The following is an 18,337-nucleotide window of genomic DNA, read 5'->3' on the forward strand; positions in this document are numbered from 1 at the left end:
TGTGGTGTTTATATGTGTAAATGGTGTGAAAGGTGGTAAGTATTTTTTTATTCTTGATTAATAATACATATTTATACATTGATTTCCATTAATTAATTAGTAATTATTTATGTTAATTCTGCAATTCATTGTACGTGTGTATTGTGTGTAGGTGTGTATTTTGGATATTATAGTGTTAATTAATGTGTAATTATATTTGTTAATAATACTATATTTAAATGTATATATATATTTATCATGTTAATATTGGAAATAAAATTTAATAAAAATGTTCTCATTTTTGTTTTTTATTGTTGTGAGATCCAGCACTTTCCCTACTGTTGCACTCACTGGAGTTGGAATAGTAGTCTCAAGTTTCATGTTTTTAATAATTTAGCACAGTTACATAAAACCATTGCTATACAAAATCTACTTTAGCACGAGTATAAAATTTAGCTTTTAGCACATTTATCAAGTAAAAACAAGGCTAAAGAACAATTTTCAAGGCTTAGAGACCAATATGCTTATTGAAGAGCAGCATTATAGTTCCCTATGCGAGCTTTTTGCTATGCTTGGCCGGATAAAATAGTTAAGACAGAAAGTACTGGGCCAAAGGACGAAAAAAGTCTGTAATGAGTCTTTGAGGGGGAGGGGGAGGGGGGAGAAGCATGGTACCCAGGGGAGGTAATAAAAGATTGTCCAAAAGTCTCATAAATTTTCCAAACCTAGCGAGCACTTGAATGTCAGTAGATGTAAAGCACAAGGCCGAGGCCTCCCAGCACGTCCTAGCACCCCATTTTAAGAACAAGGGTTTCAAAAGGGACTTTCTGGGGGCTGCTAGTGCCGGGCAGCAGCACAGGAGATGCAGCCATGATTCGGAGTGGTATTTACACAGCCTGCAAGCCCCCCCCCTCGCTTGTTGGGGCCCATTTGTTGAAGGCCGTCGAGCGCAAGCCTAGAAGTCGCATAAACATTATGTTCTTCCGAGCCACTTTGCTTAAGTTTCCCTGGCAGTATGCTTGTGGACACCCAAGAAGATACGAAGAGTTCAAGGGGAGCAGAATGGTTGATGACTTTAGAGCCTGCAGATCCATGGACTGAGAAATAAGTTTTACTTGCTTCTTGATGGTGCTTTTCCAGGCCGAGTATGGGATAGTGACTGAGGGGAGTGTTGACTTGTCAATCTCTAACACTCTTATGGCCTTTATAATCTGGGTATTCCAGGGATTGCCAGGAATAGACAGGATTCATTTCAGCTGGAATTTAAGAGTGTTATCACCTGCTTTTAGGGTCCTAATAAAATATTTCAGGATATCGGCCTCGCAGTGAAGAGATTGTCTTTGTAGGCCCAGCTCCAATCGTAGTCTTGCCCGCTGAATAAAACTTGGCAGATGGAAAAGTTTTTTGCAGGTGGAGATTTGGGCGAGCTCAAGACTGGAGGATCATGCTCCAGGAAAGGCCTGGTGTCCGTAAGTTAATGTAGGAAGTAAAGTAGCTTTAGCCACCTTCAGGATGGCTTCTGCAGAGGGGCTGCTCAAAGTTTGGTTCAGCCGGGTCAGGGAGTATGTAATTGCGCCTGCTCTCTTTTGCAAAGCTGCTAGGTGAGCTGTAGGCCTGGACGTCTCGTTGAACCAGGCTCCCAGGTAATTATATTTTACTGTTGTGTTAATCCTGGCGGGCCCGATGTTCCATGCCAACCATTTCTTGTTCTTACATCTGCCAAATACCAGTACCTTCGTCTTTGCCTGGTTGATTTTCAGACAGAACAAGGGGAGCTTGGCCCTTAGAGGACAAGTGAGGAGGCTGGGCCTAAATATAGTAATCAAACAAGAGTGCCTCTCACTTTTCAATTATAGCCAAAAATCAAGGCAGGTTGAAGACGCTATTTGTCGTTTTCAACACGGTACTTTTATTTATACCAGTTACTTTTATAGTTTGTTGAATATTTGTCGTACACAACGTATGATAAGCAGACAAAGACATGTACAGAACATCAATTTTAAACAAATTATGAATTATTCATTGCAACAAATTGTCAAAATTAAACGTGGACCTGAATGTGGTCAACAGATAGAAATTGGCGAATTAGAAAAGGACAATTCAAATTCAAGCCATTGCTGACGATAAAATAGAGTCTCGACTTCATTTTCGCGCTCCTTTTTTCTAATCTTTCCTTTCTTTGCTAGTTTTTTGCTTTAATCAAACCTTGCACTGATGTAAATATGTGTTGCACTATGTACTTTGTCACATATGTTTAATGTTTCTATCTGTTGACCACATTCAGGTCCACGTTTAATTTTGACAATTTGTTGCAATGAATAATTCATAATTTGTTTAAAATTGATGTTCTGTACATGTCTTTGTCTGCTTATCATACGTTGTGTAACTGGTATAAATAAAAGTACCGTGTTGAAAACGACAAATAGCGTCTTCAACCTGCCTTGATTTTTGGCTATAATTGAAAAGTGAGAGGCACTCTTGTTTGGTTGATTTTCAGGGCATTGGCGGAGTTATATGTATGAAGCATACTTAATGCCCGTTGGAGACCCGATTTTGCTTGGTCCATTATTACAATATCATCTTCATATTGCAATATGTGAAGAGGCTTTTTAGCTGGTCCCAATTTTGGTGGGAGAAGGCTACTATTCTCCAGGAATGTACCGAGGTCGGCTGTGTAGAGATTGTACAGCAGCGGGGCAAGAACACAACCTTGCTTTAGCCCATCTTCGACGGCAATTCTTGAAGAAAGTGTCTTTGGGCTGGTTTTAATTCGCACCAACTTGTTCTTATGCAGGTAAATTAGTTCACCTAGTAGGTCATGCGGGATCCCCCATTTGTTCAGCTTCCTCACAAGATGTTCCGAGACACTTTATCAAATGCCGCGCTGTAGTCTATAAAGCAGCAATATAGTGGAAGATGGGTTTTTTGTGCTGCTTTTTGACTCAGAGCGGCTTGAGTAATGATTTTGTCTATTGTGGAGGCCGATGCCCGGAACCCAGTTTGGTAGTATGGTATTATGTTATTTTCTTCAACTCATTTTTCAAGCAACCGAAGAAGACATCGAGCGTATGCCTTTGCCTCCAGGTCTAATAGGGCAATGAGGCGATAGTTAGCCGGTGACGCAGGGTCACCTTTCTTGAATATGGGGCATAGAGTCGAACCTAACCAAGAGTCTGGGAGCTGGCCTGTGCTGAAAGCGTTGTTAAATAGGGGAGTCAGAAGGTTCGCCTACTCTTCCGGGGCGCATTTAAATAACGCGGCTGGGAGACCGTTGGGCCCTGGAGCTCCGTCTTTTTTCGTGGCTCGCAAATGCTTGTGGCCTCGGCTGCAGTGGTCAGTTCTAAAGTTTCTGTTTGAATGGAAGCGGCACAATCTCTTAGTTCTATCACTGCAGGGTCGCCAGGGTCACTGCGATAAAGATCGGACACATGCAGGGCCCAGGCTTCTTCACAGAAAGCATTTCCTCTCGTCTTGTTGGTGGAGCGGAGTTTGTTCATATAATCCCAAAACTGGGACTGACTTTTGCTCTTGATAAGGTCAAAAAATTTTACCCACTCTGACTGTTCTTTGAGTCTCTTGGTCTCCCATAGGGATTTCTTGTAGGTCGTCCGCAGCAGTGCCACCTTTTTGGCGGTGTGCACGGTTCCAATCAGTTTGTGCTGGCGGACGGCCTTCCTGAGGGTCTTTCTTTGAGAGGCTAACAATGGCTCATGGGTTTGCTTTGGATGTGGTCCGAATGTTCTATGATGGACCACGGGCCCGGTCAGGAGATCCTGTAGCTTAGCAATGGAGTTATCCCACCGGTGGTGTGATTCTGTCGGGGCACTATGTCTGATGTTACGCGTTTCGCCCTTGAGCCAGGTTCCCACCTTGGCAGATCCCCGTGAGTCCCATTTGATTCTTCTAATCATAGTGTGCAATTCAGCTCGCGTTGAATGCCCCACATCTGTCGTTTTGAGGGCGACTTGCACTTGCAGGTTCAGTGTTGCCACTATGGGGTTATGGTCACTCTCAGAACAATAGGGAATTTCCATCCTAGCCAGACGATTACCCCGAAGCGGGGAAAGAAAGATGTAGTCAATGGTTGAGATTCTCCTGAATGTTGGCAAGAAATGGCCATCAGGGTGCAAGTTCCAGCGAGATTTGCTGAGCCGAGCGGAAGTTATGGGTTGTTAGAAAAGTGATCATCGCTTCTTGCTCCTTATTTTTCTTTGCCAAGAGACCATTGAATGCATGTCTTTGATGTTGAAATCTCCTAGTAGTAGTACCTCCGTGGATGCAAATTATGCTAGAAGGTCTTCCAGTTGTTTTATCATCAGATCCATTGTAGTTGATTTTGCGGTTTTTGCAGTATTATGATAAATGTTAATTAGGAGGATAAAGCATGCCCTGTATGAAAAAGACAGACCGTTAATCAGAACCGTCTGCCCTGCCGTCAGGTTCCGAGTGACAGGGGTAGCCGTTAACTTGCACCTGTGACTGATGAAAATGGAGAGGCCCCCTGAGGGTCTTCCGTAAGAATTGACCTTAGCGTCCGGTTGAAAAAGTTCATGATAACCAAGCAAAGGCGATGGGGATAGAGACAAGGTCTCCTGATTACAAATTATGTCGCTTTTGTTCAGGAATTCAACGGCTGATTTTGAAGCAAGGGTTGACTTTAGCCCGCTCGTGTTCCAAGATGTGATAGTTAGTTTGGAATCGGGCCAGTTGGTGTTCTTGTTAGGAGGATCGCTGTTGTTGGGCAAAGTTAATTGACGACTCTGGGACTAAGTCTCCGTAGCGCATGTCGTTGACATGGGGGACAGGGTAGTTAAATTTGCAGCTTATCATACGTTGATTTTTATAGCATGCAATGTTTAGGAGATTGTCAGCTTTCGACGCTTCTGGAAGCCAGGCATGGGTTGCGCCCCGGGACCCCTTCAGTATACTGGTAAGCTGTTTCGCAGGGGCCTGTGGGAGAAGGACGTGGGGGTATTTTTGTTGGGTGGGAATCCACATTTCAATGCCCCAGTTTTCAAATTAGTTGGCTTCCTTAAAAATTGCATTCCTAATGGATTCCTGGGACCACGTTGTAATGTTGGCCTCTGAGCCCTCTCTCCCTGGTATTGATGGGATGCACTGCGGTCTGTGGCAGTGCCCACTATTGGGCTGTGAAGATCCGTGTTCTTGATTTCTGCTATTATCTGGGGTTGAGGTGGAATATTCCGGTCTTCCATTATTGCTTCAGTGATGTGTACAGGTTTATTCTGGTTCCCAGCGCTGTGGTCTTTGGTACTTATTCCTGTAGATTTGTTTGGCAGTAATATGTTTACTGTGGTTGAGGTGGGTGCTTCTGGGGCTCTTGTGATCCCGGAACTGCCCAGGGGGGGTGACCCGGGCTGTTCCCTAATGACCATTGAGCCAGCGGGGGCTTACTTTTCTCGATGTTTTTTATTTTGGGTTTTACAGGTGGGTTGAAAATGGGAAGTAGGGGAGACCCCTTGGTTTATTACCTGGTAGACTGAGTGCCGCTAACCCCTCGAGCCCCGATCTTCTTTTCAATTAGCTTTGTTTTTTAGATTGTTTTTAAGTTTTTTCCTTTCCCGCCTGTAATGGCAGAGTTTTTGGCTTTATTTAGCAGTGATATAGATCATTAGTCTTGCTCGCATCTAGTATAGGTATTCTTAGCCTGTGTTGGCCCTTTTAAGCCCTTTTTTCCAGATCTAGAAGAGGATAGCTGCTTAATATGCCTTTATTCTTGACTTTAACCTGTCTATTGCCTATTGGCTTTGACATATTAGACATATTGGTATGGTTTATGTAGGTATTCTGACAGAGCTAAGGAGCATTTCACCCCTTTTCAGGCCTACAGGCCTAGAGCTAGAGAGACTCCATTTTGATGAAACTGGGAGGCTTTTCAGGGCAAAGGCGAAGTTTATAGTTAAGGCTGTTTTTCACTTGGAGAGAACCGGTCTGGGCCAGCCCTTATCGGTAGGCTGTATTATTCTCTGTGTTGAAGACACCACAAAAGGCTGGCCAGCTGGGTGTGTGTCCTTGATGCGAAGTGATGCAGAGACCTGGTAGGCGGCGGGCTGATGGCTGGAACTTTCCATGAGGAAACAGCATTCTATATCAGTGAAGTGCAGAGGCGGAGTCAGTCAGTCGAGGAGAGAGGGAGTCGAGGAGAGAGTCAGCCAGAGAGTCCAGCAGAGAGTCGAGCAGTGGAGTGGAGTTGGCAGAGAGAGAGAGAGGGTTCAAGCTGGAGAAGAGCTGAGTTGAATAGTGAGCTGGAACTGAAGGAAGCAGTCAGAAGCAGTTGCTTATCAGGAGGAGGTGTGAATAGCTGGAGTCTGAAGTAATGCCTTTTAAAAGAGATAGAGGAGAGCTCGTGGACTAACCTATGGGAGCAGATGGAGTTAATTGGACATTGGCGCAGAGACAGAGTGAATAAGCTAGTGGAATGAACGGTGATCAGAGCGGCAGGAACCATTAAGATTGAAGACGGAAGGTGGAGAGACAGTTCGTGTGGGGGAGAGGAGTCCAGAGACAGAGTGATCAGCGCAGAGGTGTACCCAAGAGTGCAGGAGAGAGAGAGAGTCTGAGATGAGCCAAGGCACAGACGAGAGAGGAACCCAGATGACAGCTAGAACAAGACTTCACACTAATCAGGTGATATTGTTTTCATCACATTAGCTACACTTACACTTTATGTCTAATCTTTTCCCTTTCAGCGGAGTGTTCCTGTTATGTGTAATCCTTCTCTTTCAAGCGGTGTGTTCTACCTATAGTCTTTGTTAGATCTGTATAAATGTTTATATTGCTGTAATAAAACAACCCCCAGTTTATAAAAAACTGGTGTGTAGCCCCTATTCTTGTTCACTGAAGGTAAATATAGCTCCTAGGTGTTTGCTAGGCACGTGAATGGATGAGTAATCCCAATCAGGTAAGTGGTGATCACATAAATAGGGAGTGAGTGGACCTTTGATGCCAAGAGCAGGGAGTACACTATAATCTGGAACTATATTCAAAGTTATTATTGTAGTTTCATCCCGAGTAGACAACTGAGATATTAATATTATTGTAGTAGCAGACCCTTAGTGAAGAGACTTCCCAATATATATATATATATGTATAGGTGTTCATAGGAATGTGGTCGTCGTTGATATGCGGCGTTAATGAGAACACTGGGTGGGAGACCAGTGCCGATACCCACTGGATTGTGGCTTGAATAAGTGAGAACGCCAGGGAGGATACTGGCGCTTAGTTTCGCAGGATTGCGAACAGTTTGGAAAAGGGAGCATTGGGTTCTGCAGGCCCGTGTGTAGTCGCACCGGATTGTGCGCAATATCTGCCCTAGGGTAGACCGGTCTGGGTCAGGGTGGCCGCGAGACCAACTGATGTGAATAAGTGTGGTGTAGGGTATGGATATCCCTAGTAATCAGTGAGTATTCTTAGTATCCCTATAGATTTAGTGGTGTTTTTAATAATATGAGCTTGTATATTGCGAGTTCCCCATCCTCAGGTAGGTACCAGGTGCCTGGATAGAGGAGTCCTGAGGAGGGAAGGTGAGTACGTTCTGGCTGGGTTGGAGGGGCCCCTGGGGGCTGATCCCACCTACTCAGAAAATCCAGCCATAACATCTGGCGTAGTCGAACAGTTTACGAAACCTGTGTGCCTGGCCATGTGTTTAGAGAGTTGCCCATGTGTTGTGTGGGAGTGCCCTGAGCGCCAGACATAACATCTGGCGTAGTCGAACAGTTTACGAAACCTGTGTGCCTGGCCATGTGTTTAGAGAGTTGCCTATGTGTTGTGTGGGAGTGCCCTGAACGCTGGTTCCATCTGGCGTAATGTTGCAGTTTATGTAGCCTGTTAGACCTATTGGCTTGAACAGTTGCAGCGTGAGGAGATTGCATTACATCATGGCATTTGGTTTATTCAGGGTGGAAGGAATGGTTTTCATCTTGGTGTTTAAACTGTCAGAGTTGAAGGATGGCATTACATGAGGAAGCCAGTTACATCTTTGTGATGGTCCAATTGTATAAGTGTGTGTAAAAAATGCTTTTAAATTGCCTATTCAATTGCTTGCTGCATCTGCTTATGCTGTGCAATGTGAAATATGTTCATTGTAATATGATCTGTGGAGTTCTTTGAATATAGCTCCTTGTAAATATGACTTGTGAATAGCGCCATATTATTGTGATTTGTGAGGTGCATGTTCTCATGTTGATTTATTGTGTTCCTTGTGCAATGCGCCTTGGATACATTGTTTGTGAAAGGCTTGTCTTGTAAATATGGCTTGTGAATAGCGCCATGTGGTCATGGCTTGGACAGGGCATGTTATCATTACGTTTGGCAGGAGAGAGCTGGATCTCTCTCGGGTGCTTGGGGATAACGTTTTTGAAAATATGTGTACGTGTCATTTGTAAACGTGAAGAAATGTGCTAATGATTTTCCCATGTATCAATGGACGTTGGGAAATGATTCTGCTTGAGCTGCCAAAGGGTTAATATTTTGAGTTGAGATGGCAGCCTTTATTTTTTACATGCTGTCAACATGCATGGTTATCTGACCTGACTATAAAAGTCAGTGAATTATTTTAAGGATTATTTGATGGTTTGATTTTCACTTTTTGTTTGGTTCCTTGGTCTGCCTACGTGCTTTGTCAGTTTCTTGACGGGAAGGTAACATCTTGTGTTTTGAGAAGGGTTCTGTTCATTTCACATTCCTTTTGAAATGCGTCTACGAATTTGTGTGGGTTCACCTTGGAACTGATGTGGTTATAAATCAACGTTACGGAGAAAGCTGTGTTCTTTTAAAATGAGTGAAATGTTAAAAAGATAGCCCGTTAGAGTGCACGCTACGAGCTATTTTCATTAATTATTTCTGTGAGGGGTTTCCATCTAGACAGGAATGTGCTGGTTGCAATAATGACGGGTTCAGTATAATGAATCTTGCCCGATAGTGCATGATAACATGTGCTTTTAATTAGTGGATGGCAACCATGTGCCTTTGAAAGAAAAAAGTGTTAAAATGTAACATTATTATTTTCCCAAATGTGAATTAAAATGTATGCTTTTATAAATGTGTCAGCATAACATTACATTAAATACAATGTTGAAATGTATCTGCATTTTATGTTGTTTTACAAATTATTTCTCTTTGACAAATGGACCATGTTACTTCGTTTTTTTTCCCAAATGCAGAATGTATAATCTTGTGTGCCAAAGGTAGTTGCCCCTTTCTAAATAAGTGCCCATATTTTAAGTGTCTTGCCTTTAGCTGAATTAGTTGGACAAAAGTCTTTTTCAAAACTGGAGCTTTTTTAATTGGCAGTACACTGTAACAGAATTGTTTTTTGTTAAATTCTAGCTTCCGTTAGTTAGAAAATAAGGCATGAGAAATTTGTTTTTCGACCTTGGCAGACCAGCTGGTCTGTGCAGACGAGTTTTTTCATTCTGCAAGTTTCGATCACGTCCCAGTTTGTTATGATTGGCTACAGTTCAATTTTCTTCCGCGAACGGCTTGTTTATTTAAGGGCTGGGTGACCTGGCTCTTCCCTTGGAGTTAGTTAGTCGTGATGGGCCTGGGCGGGCTTCTCTGACCAGGGAAATGGGAGGCTTGCAGTGCCCTGCTGATGCTGTGAGCTCATCATCTGGCGGTAATCCAAATTTTTTCACACTGTAGCCTGGCTCCTGCTCTGAAGGGTGGGACTGGCTTAGGAAGGATTAGGGTATGTTAGGCCCTGCGCAAATTTATTAAAAGTTAAATTTTGAATGTTTTTAATTAATTAGGATATTTTCTTTTCAATAATGAAAGGCACCCGGGGTGCTTTTTAAATGGAAAATTTTATTTTACAAGAATAATGATACTTGTTCTCTTGTTCCTAGGTTGCTGGGATGTGGTGCGTGCGTGCGTCTGCCCACTCCCCTCCCACTCCTTTTATTGTTTTAGCTTTTTACTTTCATGTTTTTATTTTAGTTTATTATTTTTGGATGATGGAACCAGACCAGACCAGACCGGGTAATGGATGGCCGCATTGGAGGAAGTGTCCGGATACCGAGGATGCAGGGTGGTGGCCTACACTGAAGACTTTTGGACAGAATTTTAAAAAAAGATTTCATAAATAATCCCTTGGACAAGCAGGCCCCACTTTTAAAGCAAAAAATAATATGTCACCTATTATAGTTTTTCTGTTTTCTTCAAAACAGTTTTTGCGTGATTTCAATGAAGGACTTTTTTCAATGATGGTGCGCACATGTGTTCTACCGTGTGATTTAAAATGTTTTTTGTTGTTCTAAGCTTGATGTTATACCAGCTATCTTGTAGACATGGGGTTTTTTTTTACTGTTCTTACATTTTCACCTTGATTGATCAAAGGGTGGTTACCTTAAAATTTGGATTGTTTTGGGTGGTGTGTCTTTTAGTATGATTATGTATTAATGTTTGCCCAAACCTTGACACAGTTTGTCATGTTTATTTCTCAGATTTCACTTTAAATTGACAAATGTCAGCAGGTAGGCCTCATTTAGGCCTATTGTTATTTTCATCCCACAAACAGGCCCCTACACTAATAGTTTCATGAGTCATCATTAGCTTAAATTGCCTATAGTATGTAGGGCTCATTTAGGACCTTTCTTATTTTCTCATTAGGAGTTGAAACACATTTAGTCCTTAAGTTGACAATAGTAGGTAGGCCTCATTTAGCCTTAAGTTGTCCGAAGTAGGCCCCATTTAGGCCCCTTGCTGTTTTCATTCAACACATAAGTCCCTACATCACTAGATTTCACCAGTTATCATTAGAAGTTGAGGCACATTTAGTTTGAGGATGCTTTGGTTAGTTTCTGTTGTTATCAGATCCAATCTCAGATATGTTTCAGCATTCAAGTCAAGGGTGCTTTGATTTGTTTTTAGGTTTCTATTCCCTACAATTGAGTTTCAGGTGGAATTTTCTTAAGTTGTCATTCTTTTTAGGGAGTTTTTTTTTTAGGTTTTGATTTGTTGATTGATTGTGTTGATGTTTGTTTATTTAGATGTTATTGTTTGTCAGATGTTCGCAAGATAAGGATCTAAGGGTGGATGGCAGAGATATTTAGCAGTGATATAGATCTTAATCTTGCTCACATCTAGTATAGGTATTCTTAGCCTATGTTGGATAGATTATGTTGATGTTTGTTTTGATGGTTGTTGTTGTTTATAAGATGCTCGCAAGATAAGGATCTAGGGTGCAATGTAATGGCAGAGTTTTTGGCTTTATTTAGCAGTGATATAGATCATTAGTCTTGCTCGCATCTAGTATAGGTATTCTTAGCCTGTGTTGGCCCTTTTAAGCCCTTTTTTCCAGATCTAGAAGAGGATAGCTGCTTAATATGCCTTTATTCTTGACTTTAACCTGTCTATTGCCTATTGGCTTTGACATATTAGACATATTGGTATGGTTTATGTAGGTATTCTGACAGAGCTAAGGAGCATTTCACCCCTTTTCAGGCCTACAGGCCTAGAGCTAGAGAGACTCCATTTTGATGAAACTGGGAGGCTTTTCAGGGCAAAGGCGAAGTTTATAGTTAAGGCTGTTTTTCACTTGGAGAGAACCGGTCTGGGCCAGCCCTTATCGGTAGGCTGTATTATTCTCTGTGTTGAAGACACCACAAAAGGCTGGCCAGCTGGGTGTGTGTCCTTGATGCGAAGTGATGCAGAGACCTGGTAGGCGGCGGGCTGATGGCTGGAACTTTCCATGAGGAAACAGCATTCTATATCAGTGAAGTGCAGAGGCGGAGTCAGTCAGTCGAGGAGAGAGGGAGTCGAGGAGAGAGTCAGCCAGAGAGTCCAGCAGAGAGTCGAGCAGTGGAGTGGAGTTGGCAGAGAGAGAGAGAGGGTTCAAGCTGGAGAAGAGCTGAGTTGAATAGTGAGCTGGAACTGAAGGAAGCAGTCAGAAGCAGTTGCTTATCAGGAGGAGGTGTGAATAGCTGGAGTCTGAAGTAATGCCTTTTAAAAGAGATAGAGGAGAGCTCGTGGACTAACCTATGGGAGCAGATGGAGTTAATTGGACATTGGCGCAGAGACAGAGTGAATAAGCTAGTGGAATGAACGGTGATCAGAGCGGCAGGAACCATTAAGATTGAAGACGGAAGGTGGAGAGACAGTTCGTGTGGGGGAGAGGAGTCCAGAGACAGAGTGATCAGCGCAGAGGTGTACCCAAGAGTGCAGGAGAGAGAGAGAGTCTGAGATGAGCCAAGGCACAGACGAGAGAGGAACCCAGATGACAGCTAGAACAAGACTTCACACTAATCAGGTGATATTGTTTTCATCACATTAGCTACACTTACACTTTATGTCTAATCTTTTCCCTTTCAGCGGAGTGTTCCTGTTATGTGTAATCCTTCTCTTTCAAGCGGTGTGTTCTACCTATAGTCTTTGTTAGATCTGTATAAATGTTTATATTGCTGTAATAAAACAACCCCCAGTTTATACCAAACTGGTGTGTAGCCCCTATTCTTGTTCACTGAAGGTAAATATAGCTCCTAGGTGTTTGCTAGGCACGTGAATGGATGAGTAATCCCAATCAGGTAAGTGGTGATCACATAAATAGGGAGTGAGTGGACCTTTGATGCCAAGAGCAGGGAGTACACTATAATCTGGAACTATATTCAAAGTTATTATTGTAGTTTCATCCCGAGTAGACAACTGAGATATTAATATTATTGTAGTAGCAGACCCTTAGTGAAGAGACTTCCCAATATATATATATATATGTATAGGTGTTCATAGGAATGTGATATGCGGCGTTAATGAGAACACTGGGTGGGAGACCAGTGCCGATACCCACTGGATTGTGGCTTGAATAAGTGAGAACGCCAGGGAGGATACTGGCGCTTACTTTCGCAGGATTGCGAACAGTTTGGAAAAGGGAGCATTGGGTTCTGCAGGCCCGTGTGTAGTCGCACCGGATTGTGCGCAATATCTGCCCTAGGGTAGACCGGTCTGGGTCAGGGTGGCCGCGAGACCAACTGATGTGAATAAGTGTGGTGTAGGGTATGGATATCCCTAGTAATCAGTGAGTATTCTTAGTATCCCTATAGATTTAGTGGTGTTTTTAATAATATGAGCTTGTATATTGCGAGTTCCCCATCCTCAGGTAGGTACCAGGTGCCTGGATAGAGGAGTCCTGAGGAGGGAAGGTGAGTACGTTCTGGCTGGGTTGGAGGGGCCCCTGGGGGCAGATCCCACCTACTCAGAAAATCCAGCCATAACACCGCCTTGACAGTGAGGTTTTCGTTGGAGGTTTAGAAACGCTGTGAGTCAGGCCCGTATGGGTGCTGTCAGAGCGATCGGATCGCATGGTTTATACTTGCGTCGATGTGGTTTCAGTAAATTCCAAGCCCGCTTCGAGCGTGCCGGGGCTGGTCCCTAATGAAAGGCTGGCCGAGCTTTTAATAGCTTTGTCGGCACAAGGGGATGTATTTTTTCTCACAGGGCATGGGCCGGCTAGTGAGGCTGAACGCTAAGGGTCTTCGAGGATAGATGGAATTTGAAACTCTTGCATGAGCATAGGCTGAGATGTTCCTTGTCTGCAACTGTGGCACTTAACACTGTTCAGGATTGCACCCATGATTTCAAGGAGGGACGAGAGTTTTTTGATTATTGGGCTACAGGGACAAGAATTCCGATTGTCCATTGTCCTGCCAGGCCGTCGAAGGTGCATATCCTGGAGCCCAGATCTGACAGTGTTGATGCCAGAGATTGCATTAGATCGATGTGCAGCTCCATTTTCTGCGACTGCCATAGTGTGGCCTTGGCAATTGCGTCTTGTTTGGCATGGAGGGATGTCAGTGAGACCGAAATAGAGTTTATGGGGTCCGACAGAGTGAACACGGATGATTCCTGGTCCTCTGGAGGGTTTCTGAAGAAGTTTGAGGAAGGGCTTAAGCCTGGTGAGTGGGCGAGTGATTCCTCAATTCGGCTTTCTAGGGAGGCCAGGAATCGGTTGGATAGTTTGTGAGATAATGGGAGGCCTTCATTTTCTGGGCTCTTGTTTGAAGGTAAGAGGACATTCAGGCTAGTTGAAGGGGCCCCTGAGCATACACTTGGACTGGGTTGTAATCGAGCCTTTCATGTTAAGTCTGCGATAGAACAGTTGTCAGTGTATTCAGATGGTGAAAACAGAATGCTGCCATGGACTTGGGCTTGGACTTCTAGCTTAGTCGCGTTGTTTAAGGTCGTGATGTTTGTGGAGTCTGAGCTGAGGGCTGATAAGGATGGATTTCCTGAAGCTGCGGAGAAGGCGCTCAGTGAGAGAAGAGAGCTGTCATGAGTCGTGACGGCATCCTCCTGAGATAGGATGAGCAACAGGTGTGCCTTGTAAAATGACTCATGGAGTGTCTAATGTGTGGTGGAAGATTCGGGTGAGGGTAGAGAGGGTTTCTCCGGGGTTGAGTTTTTAACGTAGGCAAGTCCGGGGGAGCGGTGTTTATCAGTCTGGGCGTCAGCTTTTAAGTCTGTATCCTGCTGAGATGATTGGGTAGAGGAGAAGCCCTTTTGGACAAGGGTTTTAATAAAAAAACTCTCTAATCCGAGGTTGCGATTGCACTTGCGAAGATAGGCCGCCTGTGTTTGACATCTCGTCTTTGGGTGGTGGCGACTCCTGCTGGGCCCCTCCGGGGGAGGCGGAGCGGAGGGTAGAACCCTTCCTCCGTGGGAGTCTTCTAAGTGGCTTGGGGTTTTCCAAAATGGACCCCGAAGCGGTTAATCACCGGTTTAACAGGGGGGGCTGCACTCCTCCTAACCTGTCAGGGGTGGTAAGTGCACGGAGATTTAGGGAGAGAGCCAAAGAACAGGGACCAGGGCAGGGCTTCTCACCTGTTAACTGGTGGCCCTCCTTCGACCCCCTCGGGCTTGACGACTTGGTGGCGGCTTGATGCCGGTGTGGCGACTCCCCTTAACGCCGGGTCTTGCCCTTTCGGATTGACCTGCGGGTTTGTCCAGTGGGCGTTAGGCTTGGAGCTTTGCTGTGTTCCCTTTGGGCTACTGGAGGGTGGGAAACGGGTAGCAGAGTGAGTGATGGAGTGCCAGGGAGGGGGTTGGGCAGCAGCGTGATGGCGGGTGGTGGAAGGTGGTAGAAGGGTGGACTGGTGAGTGGCTCACCTCACCTCACCTCACCTCAGCTCAGCTCACCTCAGCCCACCTCAGCTGCCGAAGCCCGCATGCACTGCGCACCTGCCACGGCTCACAGCGGCTCTCTGCTCTCCCTTGCGCCTTTAATGCTCCTTCAAGTGGTCTTTTATGATCTTTGTGATCCCGTGTTCTGGTGGGCAGCTCTGTTCGGTACTTCACTCTGCAGACGAGGGCGCAACCAAGCTGGGGCCGGGGCCGGGACCTGGGGCTGGGCTGTGCTGTGGGAGGAATAGTCCGCTTCTGCCTTCTGCCCACACTTTCTCTCGGCATTCGAATTGGGAGCACACAAAGTCAGCAGATCCCAAGCCTCAAAATGTGTGTAACAGCACTCACCCTCAGTCAAAATATCGCCAAAAATGTTTCCACGGCTCCTGCCGCTACAGGGTGACTCACTGTGGCTCCCGCCGCGACCGGGCCATTCCAGATTTTTTTTCGCGGCTCTAAATGCTTTTTGTTAGGAGCGGCTGCAAACCTTGCTGCTCAGACCTGGTGCCGCTGCTGTACGATGCCCTTCCTTTCCTTCCCCCCCTGCCCTGTCCTGTCCTGCTCCTCGGGTAGCAGGGGAGCAGGAGAGCAGGAGAGCAGGGGACAGGGGACGGGGGAAAGACACCAGCCAAGAGGACGCTTCACCTGAGCTGCAGAGGGGGAGAGCGAGGTGATTAAAGCTGGTCAAGAGCCTCCCAGCGCGTCCACTCGCTCACTCGCATCAGTCCACAGCACAGCACTCCGGGATCTACTGCTTCTGCCTTCTCCAGTCAGTTGGAATTGTAATGTTTACCACTCTGCTATCCAGCGCTTTCCATACTGTTGCACTCACTGGAGTGGGAATAGTAATTTTTACCCCTACACTATCCAGCGCTTTCCCTACTGTTACACTCACTGAAGTGGGAATAGTAATTTTTATTTCTCCGCTATCAAACACTTACCCTAACGTTGCACTCACTGGAGTGGGAAGAGTAATTTTTACCCCTCCGCTATTCAATGCTTGTCCTACTGTTGCACTCACTGGAGTGGGAATAGTAATTATTATCCCTACGCTATCCAACGCTCCCTACTGTTGCACTCACTGGAGTGGGAATAGTAATTTTTACTCCTCCGCTATCTAACGCTCCCTACTGTTGCACTCACTGGAGTGGGAATAGTAATATTTACCCCTCTGCTATCCAGCGCTTTCCCTACTGTTGCACTCACTGGATTGGGAATAGTAATTTTTACCCCTCCGCTATCTAACGCTCCCTACTGTTGCACTCACTGGAGTGGGAATAGTAATTTTTACCCCTCTGCTAGTTTGCTAGTTAGAGATTTCCCTACTGTTAAACTCACTGGAGTGGGAATAGTAATTTTTACCCCTCCGCTATACAACGCTTTCTCTTCTGTCTTACTCACTGGAATGGGAATAGTAATTTTCACCCCTAAACTATCCAACGCTTTCCTTGCTGTTGCACACAAGGGAGTGGGAATCGTAATTTTTACCCCTCCGCTATCCAATGCTTTCCCTACTGTTGTACTCACTGGAGTGGGGATAGCAATTTTCACCCCTACGCTATCCCGCGCTTTCCTTACTTTTGAACTCACTGGAGTGGGAATAGTAATTTTTATCCCTACGCTATCCAACGCTTTTCCTACTGTTGCACTCAATGGAGTGGGAATAGTAATTTTTATCCCTACGCTACCCAGCACTTTTCCAACTGTTGCGCTCATTGGAGTGGGAATAGTCATTTTTACCCTCTTGCTATACAACGTTTTCACTACTATTGTGTTTATTTTGGTATTAAATGTATGTTTTATTCTTTTTTATGAGTTTAATGTGTTTATTAATATTGAATATTTTATTTAGTGTTAAATTATTTATATATGTGTATATTTTATTTTCATATAATTTGAAAAAGTTTATAAATTAAATAAAGATAATAGTTTATAAAATGTATTTCAGTATATATATGTATATGTTCACATTTATGTGTGTTTATATTTATTAAATTAAGTTTATTAGTTATAATTAGTTAAAATAAAATGACATTCAATTTATTGTATCAATATTATTTAATTAATTTTCGTTAAGTTATGTAATATTTAAAAGTCTATATTTTCTACTTCCATATTTTTTACATCGATATTTTTGTGTCAATATTATTGTACTTACCTGTTTATGTATAGGAAGTCGGTATTTTTGTTATCAATATTTTCACATCAATATTTTTTTCATAGATAATTTTACTATCAATATTTTAACATGGAAGTCGGGAGAACATGGAATGGAATAGGTTTTTATATAGCGCGATAGCTACCCGCAGGCGTCCCAGCGCTCAAGCCGAAGTACAGGAGGGTCAGGCAGGTCGAGGTTATCTGTTGAAGAGGAAGGTTTTTAATTTTTTCCGGAAGGGCAAGATGTTAGGTTCCGACCGGATGGAAAGAGGAAGGGAGTTCCAAAGTCTTGCTGCATTTGTTGAGAACATTCTTCCTCCACTTCTTTCTCTTTTAAACCTGGGAGTGGTGACTTGAAAGGCGAGAGTCGACCTTAGCTGTCTGTTGGGGTGGTAGGGGGTAATCAAAGTGTGATTGAGGATTGCTCCCTTTCTCCAGTAAGCACGGTGGGCGATGCACATGCTTTTGAAGCTGACTCTGTCTTTTACAGGTAGCCAGTGCAGGGCTCTGAGTCCGGTTTTCACTGATTGGCGGCGGGTAATGCATAGAAGAGTCCGAGCAGCGCTGTTTTGAATAACCTGCAGTTTTTTCAGGGTGGATTCGGGGGCTCCTAAATATAGGGCATTTCCGAAGTCCAGCCGGGAGAGGATTAGACCCTGGATCATGATTTGTCTGGCCTTGAAAGGGAGGAGTGGTAGGATCTTTCGTATAAGTCTAATTATGCTCATGCAGGTGGCTGCTAATTTGGTTGCCTGGTGGCCGAAGGTTGGTGTATTATCCAGCCAGATGCCCAGGCTCTTGATGGTATCTCTGGCTACTGGAGCAGGACCTAGTGCTGGCGGCCACAGTAAGTCAATAGATTTTTGAGGGGAGCTGCCCAGCACCATTAGCTCAGTTTTATCGCCGTTGAGCTTTAGGTAAGACTGGCTCATCCAGGAGCAGACTGCTTCCATACAGCCTCTGAGATCACTGGAGTAGGAGGAGGGATGGGTAAGGGTAACTATCAATTGCGTGTCGTTGGCGTAAGACACGACTTGAACGCCAAAAGGGCGTATTATTTCTGCAA

General features: G+C 44.4%; 1 protein-coding gene across 1 annotated transcript in view; it reads left to right on the forward strand.

The window, feature by feature from the left end:
* Positions 1–18,337, forward strand: part of LOC147718128 (uncharacterized) — a 176,130-nt gene that overhangs the window by 126,169 nt on the left and 31,624 nt on the right. The gene's annotated exons all lie outside the window — the stretch shown is intronic.

Source organism: Lissotriton vulgaris, chromosome 4_2 (genome assembly GCF_964263255.1).
Source record: "Lissotriton vulgaris chromosome 4_2, aLisVul1.2, whole genome shotgun sequence".
Taxonomy (NCBI): Eukaryota; Metazoa; Chordata; class Amphibia; order Caudata; family Salamandridae; genus Lissotriton; species Lissotriton vulgaris.